Source organism: Suncus etruscus, chromosome 2 (assembly GCF_024139225.1).
Source record: "Suncus etruscus isolate mSunEtr1 chromosome 2, mSunEtr1.pri.cur, whole genome shotgun sequence".
Classification (NCBI taxonomy): domain Eukaryota; kingdom Metazoa; phylum Chordata; class Mammalia; order Eulipotyphla; family Soricidae; genus Suncus; species Suncus etruscus.
Window position 1 is genome coordinate 96,075,534 of NC_064849.1, and position 17,768 is coordinate 96,093,301.

Consider the following 17,768-nt stretch of genomic DNA (forward strand, 5'->3'; position numbering starts at 1 on the left):
ACTGGCATAAACTTATATTGTGACATTTATGATTTGCCATTGATTTTGCATATGAATTAGAACCCTTATTATACACAGCCATGTTTGAAGATCATATATAAATTTGTTTTAGCTTATTTTAAATTTCAGGAATTATTTATTATTTGATTTAAATTTTTGAACATGTAAGACATTTCCATAGGGCAAAAGTCCTGTTGTACCCATTTATAGTGATCCCTGAGCACAGGGAGAAGAGTAAACACTGAATGCCATCAGAGGTGACCACTGTCTCAGCCATCAACACCCCCCCACATTGTATCAAATAACTTGTCCATAGAAATTTTACTTCCTTTCCTTTCCCCTTTAGCTTGTTCCCTGTCCTGTCCTATATGATTCACTATTTTTAATTAATTTCTGTTACATTTTTCACAATATTTTTTGCATATGTACACATACACAATATTTTCTTTTTTCTTACATGAAAGTGATATTCTATACCAGTTTCTCTGAAATTTGCATGTTTCAGTTACTCTATGTAAAATTTTTCTTATTTTTTCTTCACATTCACTCTGCCTTTCTCTGCCTTGCTCTGAGCCCTGGAAATTTGCTCTTGTAGACTATACAATCTGAGTCCCTGTTCCTTCTGGTATGGAAAGGAAATCACAGAATAGGAAGAGACAGAACCATGTTTAGCACTGCAATAACCCGTCCTGTTGTCTGGGGTGGTTGTGTTCTTTGATGTAAGGGACCAGCTTCTATTAGGAAGATCTTTTGTTATAGTCATGACTCTCATTTGTGCCTTTGGACCTAATGTTTATAAAAACCCTTCTGCTTTCCCTAGTTCAAGGTAGTTTATCAAGCTATGCAGTGTCCCTTTGTCCTTCCACAATGTAACATGTCCATTATTAAATTCCCTTTAATGTCCCTTTGTGTGTGTCAGTTTCCTGACAGGATCCTAACTGACAGATTCTGTATCCTGGCCAGCCCTCTCTAGCACTACATAGAGAAAATTTTTGTGGCTTAGTGGAAATCTATTGTATCGAGGAACTGTAGTTTGCTCTGCCTTGTGGGCCAATTTTGACAGCTCACCCCTTTGACTCAGTATGATTAGAGTTGCATACTTGTGTTCTTTTCTAGTAGGTGACACTGAGCAATGTCACTAACCTCTGTGCTTCTCATCTGTAAAACAGGGATAATAATGGCTCTATCCTTGATTCCTTGTGAATATTTAGAGAAAATGTGTGTAAAAGCACCTGGAGTAGCTTCAAATGTATAATAATCATTCACTAACTTTATTGTAATATTAATAACAATTCTATAAAATGCCAATTATTGTCATGACTAAAATTTTTATTCTTATATTTTTGTCTCTTTTTATTGAATCAATATGAATTACAAAATTATTCATAATTGAGTTTCAGGCACAATGTTTGAGCACCAATTCCTTTACCAGTGTCCCCTTCTTTCCACCAGTTCCCTCAGTTTCCCTCCCATTGCAGACAACCTCTTTCTTCTTTTGGGCCCTCTGGTTTGCAATACTGTTACTAAAAGGGTATTCATGCTTATCACTTTACCTCCTTTCATCATATAATTATCTTCCAGAGTAACTACATCCCCTATCATTAACATACTGGTTTATTCCCTGCCCTGATTTCCCACCCCTTAATTATGGCAAACTTCCTACTAAGAACCAATTCACCTACCCTTCTTTTCAATTATCTTTGGGCATTGTTCTCCTATATTTCTTTATATTTTACAAATGAGTGTTATCATTCTGTGCCTGTCACTTGCTCTCTGACTCATTTAACTTAGCATGATTCTCTCCAGATCAATCCATGTATCAACAAATTTCATACTTTTCTAATGGCATTTCTTTTCTAATGGCTGCATTGTATTCCATTGAGTATGTTTACCATAGATTCTTTAACCATCTGTACTTTGGCACTTGGATTGTTTACAGATTTTAGCTATATTGAATAATGCTGCAATGAGTAGTGGAGTTATAGAGCTATCTTTCCTGCATTGTGTTTTGGGCCTTAAGGCATAATCAATCCCAAGAGTGAAATTGCTGGGTTGTATTCAAGATCAATTCCTAGTTTTTTGAGAAATATCTACATTCTCACAAGCAATTAATGACCCCCACCTCCAAGGTAACACTGGTTATTGTTTTTACAATGAATACCACTCTTTGGTGTGAGATGGTATCTTATTCTTGTCTTTATTTGCATTTCCCATTTTCCTGATGATATAAAGCACTTTTTTTTTCACATTCCTTTTAGTCATATGTATTTCTTCTTTGAGGCATTTTCTGTTCTCCATATTTGGTGGGGGTACACCTGGCAATGTTCAGGAGTTACTCTTCACTTTGTAAGCAGGAATTACTCCTGGCAGGACTATATTGGCAATGGGGATTGAACCCCCATTGGCCACATGCAAGGCAAGTGCCCTATCCATTGTACTATCTTTGATTCAAGTACTAAATAGGCCTAACCCTTCTTAGCTTTCGAGATTAGGTGAGATTGGGCATATTCAGGGAAGTATGGCTATAGACCACTATACTATCTCTGTGGCTCCTCTTCTCCCCACTTTTTGATGGGTTGGATGATTTCCTTTCTGTAAATAGTTTTCCCTTTCCTTTACTATTATTGTGTAATGATGAGTGTCATACAGGCTTGGTTGTGGTGTTTGCACACTTGACTGTGATTCTCAAACTTTGTTGTGGTGCTTGTATACACCTTGCTATGATACTCTGGACATTAACCAGTGTGGTGGCTTGAGGAATCCTAAACACCACAGTTGTTTGCTCATACTCAGTGTATGTGGATTACACAGTAATTGAACTCCCAGGACTCTTGCTTCAGTTTCTTGACTCTAGTTTCTTCTATTCTTTGTGGGTGTGTGTGCTATGGGCATTATGGACAATCTAAAAATAAAGCCATTTTTCAGATACCAAGTAAAGGGCTAAAGATTTAAATCTATTAAAAAATGGCCTTTCAGAAAAGCAAATTTGATATTCCCTTAAACTAGAGCCCAAATGTATTCTGATCGGTTGCCTATCAAGTCCAAATAGTAGTAGCAAATTTTGTTTTGGTCTTGTAGCTGAACTGCAGTAGTGCCTCCAGTGCCGCTAGATGGTGATTTCTGTGGTTTATCTTTAGTTCAAGATTTGTAATTCTGGAAGTCCAAGAACAGAGTAAGTAGCATCTTTTGTGTATACCCAAAAGAGGGTTTTTCTAATTTATACCCACCTATATATATACCCTCATTTTGGTTTTGGTTTTTTTTTTTTTTTTGTCTCTTTTTACATTTCATTTTATTCTTTTTTTTTATCCCCTCATTTTGACAGGAATCCTCAAAGCTCTTCAAGTTGGATATCAATTTTAAGACAAAATGTTTGTTTTTGAGCACACCAGATTTAGGGGTTACTCCTGGTTCTTCACTCAAGAATCACTTTTGGCAGTGTTTGGGGGAACATATGGGATTCCAGGGATCAAACCAGGGTCTACCATGTGCAAGGCAAGTGCCCTCCCTGCTGTACTATCATTTTTGCCTCAAAATTTCTTTAAAAGTATTGTCTGTGCATTGTTCTGTATGTCCCTCTACATTAGTGAAAAATTTATAAACATAAAACAAAGAAAAGAAAAGCAATGCCGCTGAAGTTTCACTTTCTCTAGGTTAAATCTATCACATTGCTGATTTTTCATTTCTAGGCTTTTCTAGGCTTTTCATTTCTAGGCATTTCTAGGCTTAGCAACTTAGAAGACTATGCTTGAATCTTTGGAATCCTGCCTACTACAGTACAGTGAAAATAGTGCTTAATTTGAAATCTGCATTCCTGTTCTAGAACTAATCTTTAAAGGAAGAGTCATAGATGGTTGAGCAAGTCTTCCTGATCTCTTTATGATGAAGTCTTCTCAGGTATGAGATAAGCATAATATGTGTTGTTGTGAAACATGTGCAGAGTCCATAAGATAAGAGATAAAAGTACTTGTATTAGCATATTTTACAATGATAAAACATCATTAGAAAAATTTCTCATGATTTTCTGGCTTCCTTCTCCAAATTACCTGGAGCTTCATACCTTGAAGGATCCAGTGAAACTATCAAGTGCAGTTCCTTCTCTCTCTCCTTTCTCATTCCCTCTCAGACACAAGTATTTTTCAATCTTTTGGTTCTGATCTGCTGTCAATAAATATTTGTTGAATGAAATAATAAAGACCATTAAGTGTTATAATCAGACAAAGAACACTTCTAGATATCACTAGTAAAAAAAAAAGAGAATATTGGAATGTCTATGTGGATTGTCTATCTTTCCCTTGGATCTTTTCCACTTGGAGGCTACTTAATTATGTCTTTGAATACTTTAATAATCCAGGGATGCTATTTCTATTCCCAAACTCCACAGAAAAGCAACAAATGCATATAATTATTTTTTAAAATAGAGAAATATATAATATATTATATATTAATACATAATATATTATATATAATATAATAATGATATATTATATAATTTATATATATAAAATTTTGATCTAATGAATACCCATTTATGTTGTTCTATTTTTAGATAAGCTTGCAGAGTATTGAAGAAAATATTGACAAAATAAACATATGATAAACATGTAATCTCTGAGAAGTAAACATGGGCAATATATAGATTGGAAATATATATAAATATTGGAAATATATAGATTTTGGCTGTAAAAATAACAGTGGGCCCAGGGTTAAAGCACAGAAAGGTTAGTTGCTTGTCTTGTATGCATCTGACCCAGGTTCAATTCCCAGTAACAAGTGTGGTCCCAAAACACCATCAGGAATGATCCTTGAGCACAGAGCCGGGTGTAAATCCTGACATTGTAGGGTGTGACCCCCTCAAACAAACAGGGAGTAATGTCTTTCTTTTTAATATCATTATGTCAATTCAATAAAAATGAATACATTGGAGAATAATTCAGTATTTTCTATTTATTTGGCTTTAAAAACACTATTGTAGTTTCCAGGACCTGGTGTGTACATTTTATTTTAATAATGGCCTTTAAACAAAAGATTACACAAAACTCAACACAGGTTAGAACTTATTTGTACCTTATATTCTGGGAGTGGAGTAGGATGTTAAAAGAGTTGATAAAAGGGGCGGGGCCTGCTGCCAAGATGGAGTTGGTGCAGGTCCTGCAGCGTGGAGTGCAGCAGGTCACCGGCCACAGTGGCCTCCGTGGCTACATGCGAATTTTCTTCAGGGCTAATGATGGGAAATTAGTGGGTGAAGACAAATATGGAAACAAGTACTACGAAGACAACAAGCAGTTTTTTTGGTCTTCACCGATGGGTCATATACATTATGGAAATGAATGGCAAGAACACCTTCAGGGACGTGGACTGAGTATAGTGTCCCCTGATGGCACCGTTGGCTTCACTGGATGGCTGATGATCCTCCAACAGAAAAATCACCAATTTTTCGCAAATTTATTTGGACAAACCATAAATTCAACGTGAGTGGCACTCCAGAGCAATACGTACCTTATTCCACCACCAGAAAGAAGATTCATGAATAGGTCCCATCACCTACACCTTCTAAGTAAAGATAATGACAGACAATTGAACATGTGAAATAAGAAGCTTTTTATCATGTACTTCTGTTGTTGATTAACTTGATTAAAGTTGCTTTATTGTAAAAAAAATTTTTAAAAAATGATAAAATGTCTCAATTTCAGTAAGTTAAAACTGTTTTACCACCCATTCTTTATTGGTTTTTTAAACTGTACGACTCTCTGAGTCTTTAATATGACAAAATGTACTATAAATCAGAGCCTCAGATCTAATCTAAATTTCTTTTTGAACATAGATTAGCCTTTTTCAGAACTAGAGTTGCTTGTCATACAGTTCAGAAAATGTGATGTTATCATTCTCTTCAAGAATCTGTAAAACTGTAAGGCTCGAGGGTTTCCAAATTCTGCTCCGACGCGGAGAATTGAAGGGACAACAACTCAGGCAAATGCTCAGGTGAATTCTTTTATTCTGGTATACCAGGGTCTACAGCTTACTCCCAACAGAGCAGAGGCAGAAAGACCTCGTGCTTCCGCTGGTTCCCCCTTATATAAGATGGGAAATGGGAGGGGAGGAAGTAGAATGACGCTACTTCCGTGAAGGCTGGACTTCCACTATGATAACACGAATCATTGGTGAGGTAGGGGTAAAGGCGGGACTTTGCCACGATAACACGAATCATTGGTGAGGTAGGGATGAAGGAGGGACTTCCGCCACAATAGCACAAATCATTGGTGAGGTAGGGGTGAAGGCGGGACTTCGCCACAATAGCACAAATCATTGGTGAGGTAGGAGTGAAGACGGAACTTCCTTTTCACTAGAAGCAAGCTCGTGAACATGTGGTCCTTTCCTAGTTAGAACCTGAGTGAAACCTGGCATGAGGTTTTTTTTTTATTCCTTTTCAAAACCACTATTCATGCTACTGAAGAAAGTGCTAGAAACATGGGTAGGGAAACAATAGCATTCAATAGAAGAGTGCTTTCATTCTTGTCTAGAGTGGTCCAGCTTATTACTATTTCTAAAAAAAAGTTATATATATATTTTTATTTAAATCCATGGTTACAAGGTTATTTATAATAGTTCATTTTCACAGATAAAGTTGTTCATGATTGAGTTACAGTCATACAATGGACAATAGCCTTCACTAATGCACATTTCCCATTATCAATGTTTCCATTTTCCCTCTCACCCTCCCGATGCCCTTTCCCCTTCCTATCCCTGGGGCATACATTTTATTATATATTATATATAATGATATATAATGTATATTTATATATGCATATATATGCATTGCAGTTCTTTTAGTACTTTTTATTATCAATGTTATTAGCAATATTTATTAGGCATTGCTCTCTACATTATGCTAAGCACTCTATTACATGCAATGGAAAATATAAGGGAAACAAGGCTGGACAAATCACCAGGCATGCATTCTAATATTAGGCATTGCTCTCTACATTATGCTAAGCACTCTATTACATGCAATGGAAAATATAAGGGAAACAAGGCTGGACAAATCACCAGGCATGCATTCTAATACAGCTAGGCAAAGGCATCTATTAAATACACTAAGAAATTAAACATTAAGACCAAGGTTATCGTTGTTGTTTTTAAAGAAAAAAGAGGAAGAGCAGAAGCAGAGAATAATGACTATGTGAAGGTACTTCCTCCTTGAAATGAGGTGTCCAAGAAGAAAGAAGAATTGCTACAAAGGCATTTATATGAAGATATAAAAATGATAAGGAACTGATTTTGCCAAAACAGGAGAAGGAATGTTTGTTTCAGAGGGAATGGCATGACCAATGGCTCAGTTACAAGAAGCAACTTGCTAAAGAACTGAAGAATCACATGTTTGACCAGAGTGTTTGTGAAGGTCATAGGAAGAGGGTGGAGTGGTATTCAGCATTCCCAAGTCATCCAAGATTTCTGAGCCACAGAATGTAACTTACAGAATAGCAGGATTTCTCTCTCTTTCTTTCTCTCTTTCTCTCTCCTTTCTCTCCCTCTCCTCTCTCTCTTCTCTCTCCTTTCTCTCCTCTCTCTTCTTTCTCTCTCTTCTCTCTCTTCTCTCTCTCTCTCTCTCTCTCTCTCTCTCTCTCTCTCTCTCTCTCTCTCCCCCCAAATGCTGAAAATTTAGAGAGGTATTTAAAACTGCTTTTAGGTATCTGGGATAGGTCAGTGCTAAAGTGTCTTATGGGAATGACACCCTAATTTTAATCTTCAGTGTCACCACATTTGCTGACACAACTCTGCTAACTGCTCTTTGTGATCAATAAAAAAAAGAGTGTGTGATCTCTGGCTCACTGAAACAATGGTGTGACCACTACAATTGAAATATATGAATCCAGTGAAATTGCAAATGAGTGCATGAATTGCAACACACCTGTTTTTTAAACACCACACTCAAGTGTTCAAACACTGCAACCAAGGGTGAGACCTCTGGTATTTACATCAACATTAAAATGAAAAGAAAGGGGCGGAATAAAAATGCCTTAAATTCTTTGTGGATACACTGGATCATGAGGAAATACTAATTCCCTGAGAGTTCATCTAGGTTCCATAGAACTTTCTGCTTCAGTGAACTCTCATAGCCTAGGTATGTTAATAAGTTATTAAGAACCTATCTACTTTTTACTTCCCAGATACTTTTCTAAAGGCCTTTCTCCTAATCTAAATAGGCTCCCAAATATTTCTCTAATATTCATATACCCATTTTAGATTTTTGGTTGTGTGGGTGGGGTTTGGAGCAACAACCTTTTGTACTTAGTGACAGCTCCCAGATTTGTGTTTGGGGGTTTCTCCCAGCAGTGCTCGAGGTAATATGTGGTGCTGGAGATAAAGACAGGCCTCTCACATGCAAAGATTGTACTCTAGTTTTTGAGCTATCTCTATAGACATTTACCTTTTCTTGAGCCTGGTTATTTACACACATGTCAGGATTAAAAATGGTCTCACATCATCATGGTATTAAATGAAGGGTGGTCCAGTGTTTATCCTGCTAAGAGCATTAATATTTTGGTAGATGGTTCTATAGGTCTTCCAATTCCTAGGAACCTAAAAGATAAATAGACAGCATTTATCTTCTCAATAGCATAATCTGAGCTCCAGCTTATGGGGCCTGTGTTTGAGAGGGGTTCATGTTTTAGTTGCCCTAAGATACTGCTAGAGTTAGTGACAGACAGTACTTTTTCAATAAATAGTAAATTCTGAACCATTAAAAAAGTTAAGTAAGGCAAAAATAAAGAATCAACTCATAAAGTATCTGCTCTCAGAAAGTACACATTTAAGCAATATATAGTTTCCCAGTAGTTTTGAGCATTTCTTGCTTTTTATGCTACCATTAGTTGTTCTGGAAGTGCTCAAGAATTGGCAATTTTCATTACTTGCATTATACAGTTTGTTTGAGCACATTTTGTAACATCAATTCATATGACTCATTCATTAAGCTGCACTTGTGTAAGAATAGGCATCACATAGAGGAGACATGAGGGTCCTTCTAAAATATATTGAGAGTGAGTAGGCTTCTGTTAGGAAAGATTTGTATAAAATTTGCAGATAAGACATTATAAATCTTACAAATTTTTAAATCAAGTTTCTGAAATATGACTATAAATAATAATAGTATATAGTTTGACAAAACCTATTTGTTATTAAACACAATCACAGTGAAGACAAAGAATATTTTTAGCAACTTTTTGTCAATCCTTATTACTCCGTCTCCTCACCAGGATCCCAGCTCCTGACAAATTTTCATATGATTTCTGTGCCAATAATTTTCACTTTTTCAGAATGTCATGTAGATGGAATTTGGACTATATATAATCTTTTGTATCTGACTCTTGCACTTAATATAATCCTTTGTAAGTCATTCATGTTGTTGCAAGTATCAATAGAATGTTCTCTTCCATTATATTGAGGTACTACTATTTGTTTACCATTCACTTAGTTGATGGACATTTGGATTGTTTCCAGTTTGGGGAGATTTATGACTAAAGCCATGATAAGTCTTCTTATACAGGTCTTTGTGTGAATATGTTTTCATTTCTCTTGGCTAAGTACCTAGGAATGGATGCCTATGTCAAAGTATATGCATACTTAACTGTTAAAAACTCTCAAAGTGTTTTCCAAAGTAATTGCCCCATTCAGCAGAGTATGAGAACTTTTGCTCTGTATCCTTGTAGAATTACAAAGTTTTCTTTGTTTCCTTTTAGCTTTCAATGCAGTCATTTTAATAGATAGGACATTCTCTAATTATTGTTAAAGTTAAAGGAGAAAATTATTCTCATCTACATTACTCAAACAAGTCTGTTGTAAAATCTTTCAATTTGATGTTCAGGTTAAAAATGATGAGAATCGGGGCTGGAGAGATAGCACAGCGGTAGGGCGTTTGCCTTGCATGCAGAGGGACGGTGGTTTGAATACCGACATCCCGTAAGGTCGAGCCTGCCGGGTGCGATTTCTGAGCGTGGAGCCAGGAGTAGCCCCAGAGCACTGCCCATGTGACCCCTACACAAACAAACAAAAATGATGAGAATCTAGGGGCCGTAGTGATAACACAACAAGTAGGATGTTTGCCTTGAACATGGTCGACTTGGGTTCAATCCCTGATATCTTCTATGGTCCCCCCAGCTCACCAGGAGTAATTTCAGAGCACAGAACCAGAAGGAACCCCAGAGCATCACCGGTCCTAAAACATTCAAAACAAAACAAAACAAAAAATAAAGATAAGAATCTACATAGGGGTCTAGTTTATTTCCTACCCCCAAAAGGCAATAATGAGCCTGTCTTTACAATAAAAACCTACTCTCTGCTCTGAAGGTGACTTTTGGAGAGTCCCACAGAAGACTGGGATTTGAGAGCCAGCCTAGTCAAGTTTGTCCTTCATTCTGCAGCTCCCTCTATTGGAGAGGGAGACTTTGGGACTCACTATTTCCTTTAGTCATCCATCCTTTGCTGCGTATTCTGCTGAGAGGCTCTCAACTTTCAGTTTAGAAGATAGGGCCTGTATGTACCGTATTTTCCGGCATATAAGATGACTTTTGAAACAAAAAAAAAAGTCAACCGCAAATCGGGGGTCGTCTTATACGCCGAGTATATCCCGAAAAATGTTTCAATATGCCGCTAAACAAAAATTGTCTGAATATTGCCACAAAACGAATTTTCCAACTCGATCCTGCACCAATCACTGCAAGGCTGCTCGGACCGCCTCTCTAGCTCAGCCAATCCAAGCAGGCTTTTTTTGCATGCAAATTGACAATGTCTGGACCCGAATCTACACTGTCAAAAGCCTGCTCAGATTGGCCAGAGTCAGAGAGGAAGTCTATTACAGTAGAACCTTTGAACCTTTGCTTGTTGTGATTGTCTCACTGTGGTACATACAGTTGCAGCACAGGAACGTTCTGATACAGCAAATATAGGCCTAAACCTATGTCTTAACTGCAAAATTAGGGGGTCGTCTTATACTCCCAGTCGTCTTATACACGGGCAAATACGGTATGTCGCTTTCTGTGTAGAAAAACTCTAAGATATCCGTGGACTCAGAGATGTAGTGATGATTTTTGCTGAGACGGTCTGTGAACAGTTAGTTGAGTCTTCATTCTAAATACAATCTTTATGAAAAGTCAATTGGGATGTAGCAATTGACAGCCTGCTCTCTCTCTCTCTCTCTCTCTCTCTCTCTCTCTCTCTCTCTCTCTCTCTTCTCTCTTTTCTCTCTCTTCTCTCTCTCCTCTCTCTCTCTTCACACACTTTTGTTGTGGACATTGCTTGGTGTCTCCTTGCAGAATTGGAGATGTTAACAAAGGGATCAAATTTATAATTCCATTTAATTCTGAAAGTTTTAGTAGATTGTAAGATTTGCCATAGAGGGAAATCTGACATTCCTCAATTTCATATTCAACTAAAAACAAACAAACAAAAACAATAAAACAAGACATTCCTTACTGCCTTGTCCTCAAGAATGTGAACATATGGGAAGAATAATATTTTGTCATACCAGCTGAGAATCTTCAAACATTTAAAGATTTTCTGGGGACTGGAGTGATATCACAGAAGATAGGGCATTAGCCTTGCATGTGGCAGACCTGGATTTGGTCCTTGGCATCCCATATGGTCTTCTGAGCCTACCAGGAGTAATTTCTGAGCACAGAGTCAGGGGTAACCCTTGAGTGCTACCAGATGTGGCCCAAAAAACAAAAATTAAATATTTCTACCTCTTCTCTAAATTATTTCTTCCTTTGGAGGGTCACAAAACCTTTGGGAATGATAATTTTTTTTTATTAGAATGTCTTTGTTGAAGTATAAGATCTTGATTTAAAAAAAATGGGAATGAGGGCTGGAGAGATAGCACAGCGATAGGGCATTTGTCATGCACAAAATGGACCTGCATTCCATATGGTCCCCTGAGCCTGCCAGGAGTTATTTCTGAGCACAGAGCCAGGAGTAATCCCTGAGCACCAGCGGGTGTGGCCCAAACATCAAAAAACAAACAAACAAAAAATAACAACAAAAAAAATGGGGATGGCTTCCCAAGTAGTGCTCAGGGGACCTAGAGGCCACTCCTGGCCATACTCAGTTAAGCAGGCCAGATGGTTCCATGTAAAGACTGAAGGATGCAATGATTCTTGGCCTGTTGGCCTTGTGCTGTTTGGAAACTTGGTGCTAGGAATGCCAGGGTCATTCTGGTGGTGCTCAGGGATACTTGGTCCACACTCGCACAGTGATGCTGGGATGGGCAGAGAGATACTGTTGTGAACTCGAAGTTGGTTTCAAGCACATCCTTGCTGTACTTGCTGTACTCTTTTCTCAGCTCTAGATATCAATTGTTTATCCCTTTTAATGTATTTGAGCTATTATCACACATTGATTTTATTAACAAGCCAACTTTTCAAAAAGGTTTACTGTATTCATATCAGAATATTATATATTTTTGTTGAAAAATTCATTATGTTAATGTAAATGTATCTTAGTGGTTGAATGTATCTACTTAACAGTCACACAACCCAGGTCCAAATCATAACTCAACTACGTGGCTAGCTCTTTTATAAAACGTACTTCCAATCTATTTCTTGAATTTACTATCTTTGAAAGTTCTTAGGATTGTGTTTCTTTCCTTCTGCAGGGTCAGCCCACTGATTTTCACTGAGTTTGGGAGTTTTGTAGGGTATTTCCAATTCATTTGTTGCAATTACTTATATACCACATAAGAGTGGGACAATCTGTTCGTTGTCTTACACTTTCTAATTTCACTTATATAATTACCTTAAGATTCTGCTGTTTTGTTCTAGAAGACAATATTATCATTTTTTCCTTAGTAACAAAGGTGTATTTCATTGAGTATATGAATGATGAAGAACATGACTTCTTTATCCAGTCATCTATTGACAAACATTTGGGTTGATTTCTTATTTTGGCTATTATGAAGAATGTTGCTATTGACTTAGAAGTGCAAATATCCTTTCAAGTTAGTGAAATATGAAATTATCAAATTTCAAATAAAATTGAAATTATTTGAAGGATAATTTCAAATTATCCTTTCAAATTTACATATCTTTTTGACAATTGTCTTGGAGTGAGGACTCAGATCATAAGGAATTTCTATCTTTCTATTTTTGTTTGTTTGTTTTTGAGTCACACCTGGCGTTACCAGGGGTTACTCCTGCTTCTGTACTCAGAAGTCGTTCCTGGCAAGCTCAGGGGAACCATGCCAGGATTCTAACAGGGGTCCATCCTGTGTTGGCTGCTTACAATGCAAATGCCTTACCACTGTGCTATAGCTCCGGCCTCTATTTTTCTATTTCTTAAAGAATATTCATGTTATTTCCCACAGAGGCTACACATATTTGCTTTCCCATTAACAGTTTCTTTTTCTCTATCTCCTCGCTAATACTTCTTTTCAATATTCTTTACATAAACCATTCAAACTTTTCTCTTTTTTTGTCTATGGACAATTTGGATTTCTTCTTTTGAGAAGTATCTATTCATGTGTTTTTGTCATTTTTGGACTGTTTTTAATTTTATGTTGTATTGTCTGAGTTATTTACATATTTTGGATCACAATGTTTGTAAGATGAAAATTGTATAAATATCTTCTAATTACCAGATTGATGTTTTGTTTTTGTGGTAGTTTTTTTACTTAATTTTCATGATTAATTTTCCTGGTGTGTGTGTTGTTTTGGGGTCACACACAGTGGTGATCAGGACTTAATTTCTAGCTCTGTACTAAGTGATCATTTTTGGCAAAACTTGGGGGGACCATATGTAGTGCTTAGGGGGGATTCATACAAGGCAAGCACCCTCTCTCCTATACCTTTCCAGTGTTGCATTTTTTAATTTAATGTGGTCCTGTTTGCTTATTCTTGCTTTTGTTTTTCTTGTTCTTGGAGGTATCTCTGAATACATCTCTGGTGTGAAGTTCTAGAATGCATCACTTATGTTTTCTTCAATTTGTTTTATGATTTCTGGCCTAATATAAAAATCTATTATCCATTTGGGCTAATTTTTGTTCAGTTGTTAAAAAGTAATCTAATTTTACCTGATTTGTTCTAATGCCACATTATTTTAATTGTTACTGCTTTTTTAATATAGTTTGAAGGCAGGGAGCATAATACATACATATGTTTTTTTTTTCTAAGAATTGAAAATCTATTCTTTCCTTGAAAGATATCTATTTGACATTTTGATGGGGATTACATTGAAGCAATACATTTAGGTAATTTTTATTTGTTTAAGCTTTGCTCTTTTTTTAACGCTTTTTTATGCTCAGTCAACTTAGCTTGGTTGCTATTTTTGGTTTAATGCTCAGGAAACCATGAAGTGCCAGAGATCAAGTTCAGTTTTTCTGTATACAAAACATGTGCTTCAGTCTTTGAGCTCTCTTCTTGGCCTGTATGGCCATTTTGAGAATGGTTCTTATTTTAACCATGAGCACAGGATTTCTTTCCATTTGTTCTGTTCTTCTATTTCTTTAAATAATATCTTAAGGATTTTTTGGAGTTTTTGTCCAAAAAGAAGTTCTTCACCTGCTCTGTTAGGTTTTTTCCTTTTAAAAAAAATGCAACTGAAAATGAAAAATTCTTTCCTCCAAATCATTGTATATAGAAATGCCAGATATCTATCTATCTATCTATCTATCTATCTATCTATCTATCTATCTATCTATCTGTCTGTCTGTCTGTCTGTCTGTCTGTCTGTCTGTCTGTCTGTCTGTCTGTCTCTGTCTGTCTGTCTGTCTGTCTGTCTGTCGGTCTGTCTGTCTGTCTATCTATCATCTATCTTGATTTTTCACCCTGCAATTTTATTGTAATCATTATTTTTTCTAATAATCTTGTATGTGTGAATCTTCTCTAGGATTTTCTATGTAATTTGTCACCTCTGAAGAGTTCCATCTATTTATATCTTTCTATTGTCTAATTGCTCCAGCCTCAAAAATCTATGTTGAAGAGTAATGTTGAGAGTGGACATCATTATTTTTATATAGACCAAAAGGATTCATTCCAGGGATGCAAATATTATTCAACATACACAAATCAATTAATGCAATAAATTATGTAAGACAGGTAAACATCATGTGATCATATCAATAGATATTGAAAAGTATTTGACAATGCTTTAAATTCTATAAAACACTAGAGAATTGAAGGAACATAATGGAAAAATTTACAGCCTAACATCCCACTCAATAGTGAAAACTGAAAGCTTTACAAAAATACCACTTCAACTACATTTTCCTTAAGTTTGTCCTTCATCTAAACCCTGGATCTCTCTTTTCCTTTGGTTAAGTTATCCTAAGGTTCTCAGGTATGTGATCGCACTTAGTAATGAAAAAATAAATATTATACTATTGGCCTATGGTTTTATTCCTGGAATGCTTAAGATGAGTAGGCTAGAGAGTAGCTTTTGTTAACCCAATTCTTTTTTAAGAGAAGAAAACCGAGAATCAAGAAAAGATAGGGCCAGAGCAATAGGTCAGTGGGTAGGGCATTTTCCTTGCTTGCGGCTGGCCCAGGTTTGATTCCCAGCAACCTCTATGGTCCCCTGAGCCTGCCAGGAGTGAACTGAACTCAGAGCCAGGAATAACCCCTGAGCACCATTGGGTGTGGCCCACAAATTAAGAAGAAACACACATCAAAAAAGTACAAAGAGGTCACAGATAATAAATGTTTATGGAACTCAAAATAAGTTCTAAAATGTGATTTAAATCCAATCCTTTCCCACCAAACAAGATTGGCCCCAATCCTTCATCTTAGAGCTCACTGGAAAACAAAACAAAATAAAAAAGACTAGAGCAAGCATAAGCCATTTATGTTTTATCTTTTAGGCATATATTATTTGCTTATCTATCAAATAATTACAATTATAACATATAATTTAGATACCACCTAAAATTTCTCCTCTCCTCAGTTTATGATAGCTATCTGCTAAGATTGCTTTTTATTTTATTTTTGACTTAAGGACTTTTCAGGGCACTTACCTTGATTTTGTTTAACTGTGCTGTAGTCTGAAAGTATGGAAGAATTTTACCACCACTGTTAAGGTGCATAACTGTCCCAGTTTCCTCAACCCTTGGATGAAATATCTCTAAGATATGTGTTTAATAGATGCTCTCCGTGTTTCTCTAGTGGCAATAACCTCAGTTATCACTTCAGTGTCTACTGACTTAAAGTCCCTATATTTTCCTTGACTCACTTTCAACTTTTCTATCAACATTTTTTTCATATCTCAGTATCTTACACTTAACTATTTGTTTCCAAATGCTTTTAGAAGAACCCAGAACAGAAAAAAATTCTTCCCTGATGTAACTATTTACTTATCTGTCTTTTATAATATTTTTGAAGATGGGAATGTGTAATCATTTTTTCTATCAGGCATATGCTTTTCCATAGGAGGCAGTATGAAGTGTTTGTTGAAATGAATTCAAATGGGGAAAATGGTCAGATTTTTCAGTTTATATACTTTATATCCATATAATTTTACTCTTATTGGAAGAAATCAAGAGAAATGACTAATAATAGCTATTTTTAAGGGCAAGGATTAGAATGATGTGGTTGAATTTCTCAGCATTTGACAATGTATTATTTTTACTTTAGAAAATCAACCATCCGAAGGATTGTGGCCCATTGTGGTTGCATATTAATGAACAATTACTCCTGGCCCTTAGAGGATGATTGGTCTTCTAAGGCCAAAAATCTCCAGTAAAACACCCCCTGAGGAAATCTGGGGACAAAGAAAACTTAATCTTGGCACTCCCCCAGACTGACTTCCTTGCCTGAGATGAATAATTTCTTTTTCTCCACAACAGACTTCCTTAGTACCTTTAGGAACAGCTTCTATGCCAGTGTTCTTCCAATGATTCCATTCATAATTTTAAAATTTGTATACAGGCTCAGGATCTTTGGCGCGTGGTTATAATTTCAATGGGTTTGATGGATAATGACAAAAGGATGATAACTATTATGTAACAGTTGGCAGGCACTGAATAATTTTGACTATGATTCCAGAAAAGAATAAGGGAAGGATGTGGCTGACACAGAAAAAGGAAGTCTAACTAGAGCCAGCCTAACTCTTTTTTGGCTATCAGTATTTTAGTAGGGAGTTAGAGTAGGAGGGCAGAGAGACCATTAAAATACCTGGCCACCCCAGCCTTCCTGTTTAAGAAATTCCTAGATTTAGCTCCATATTGTTCCCTATTTCTGACTCCATATTCACTCTTTAATATTCATTAGCATTCATAGATTCATAGTAGTATTATATTCTCTGAGACTCTCTGCACTAACCTTACTCTATAAATTGGTTAACACTGTTGTCTGTATCATCTTTCCTTCTTTAATGTCCTATTTTCTCTAATTTACATCCCAAAGTCTATTATAATATTGATTCTGTGCATGTATCTTCAGTTCACCTATATCTCTCTTTTTTTATAGTGTTCACATAGGAAAATTCTAAACCAAATTCCTACTGGCAGTATTTGCTTTCATTCAAGCAAGCATGACTGCAGGTAGTGACACAGCTCTGGTGGTGAATATTCTCACTACAGTCATGCCCACTAGTAAGTATTGTATGATGTTTGTTAATCATTGGATACCTACCTGGTCTATTAGTTTCTCTGAACCCTCTAGCTTTTTCATATTTTTCTATCTCACCTGAAACTGCTATTTATTTGACTCTTAATCTCAGCTGATGATCTTAATTCCTTCAATATGGAGAAAATAAAGACAAATAGAAAAAAATCCATTGTCGACCAT

The 17,768-nt window shown here is 36.3% G+C and overlaps 1 pseudogene; it reads left to right on the forward strand.

Annotated features, from left to right (window-relative positions):
- Nucleotides 1-5,133: 5,133 nt before the first annotated feature.
- On the forward strand, nt 5,134-5,609 carry LOC126001196 (NADH dehydrogenase [ubiquinone] 1 alpha subcomplex subunit 12-like; annotated as a pseudogene).
- Nucleotides 5,610-17,768: the final 12,159 nt, after the last annotated feature.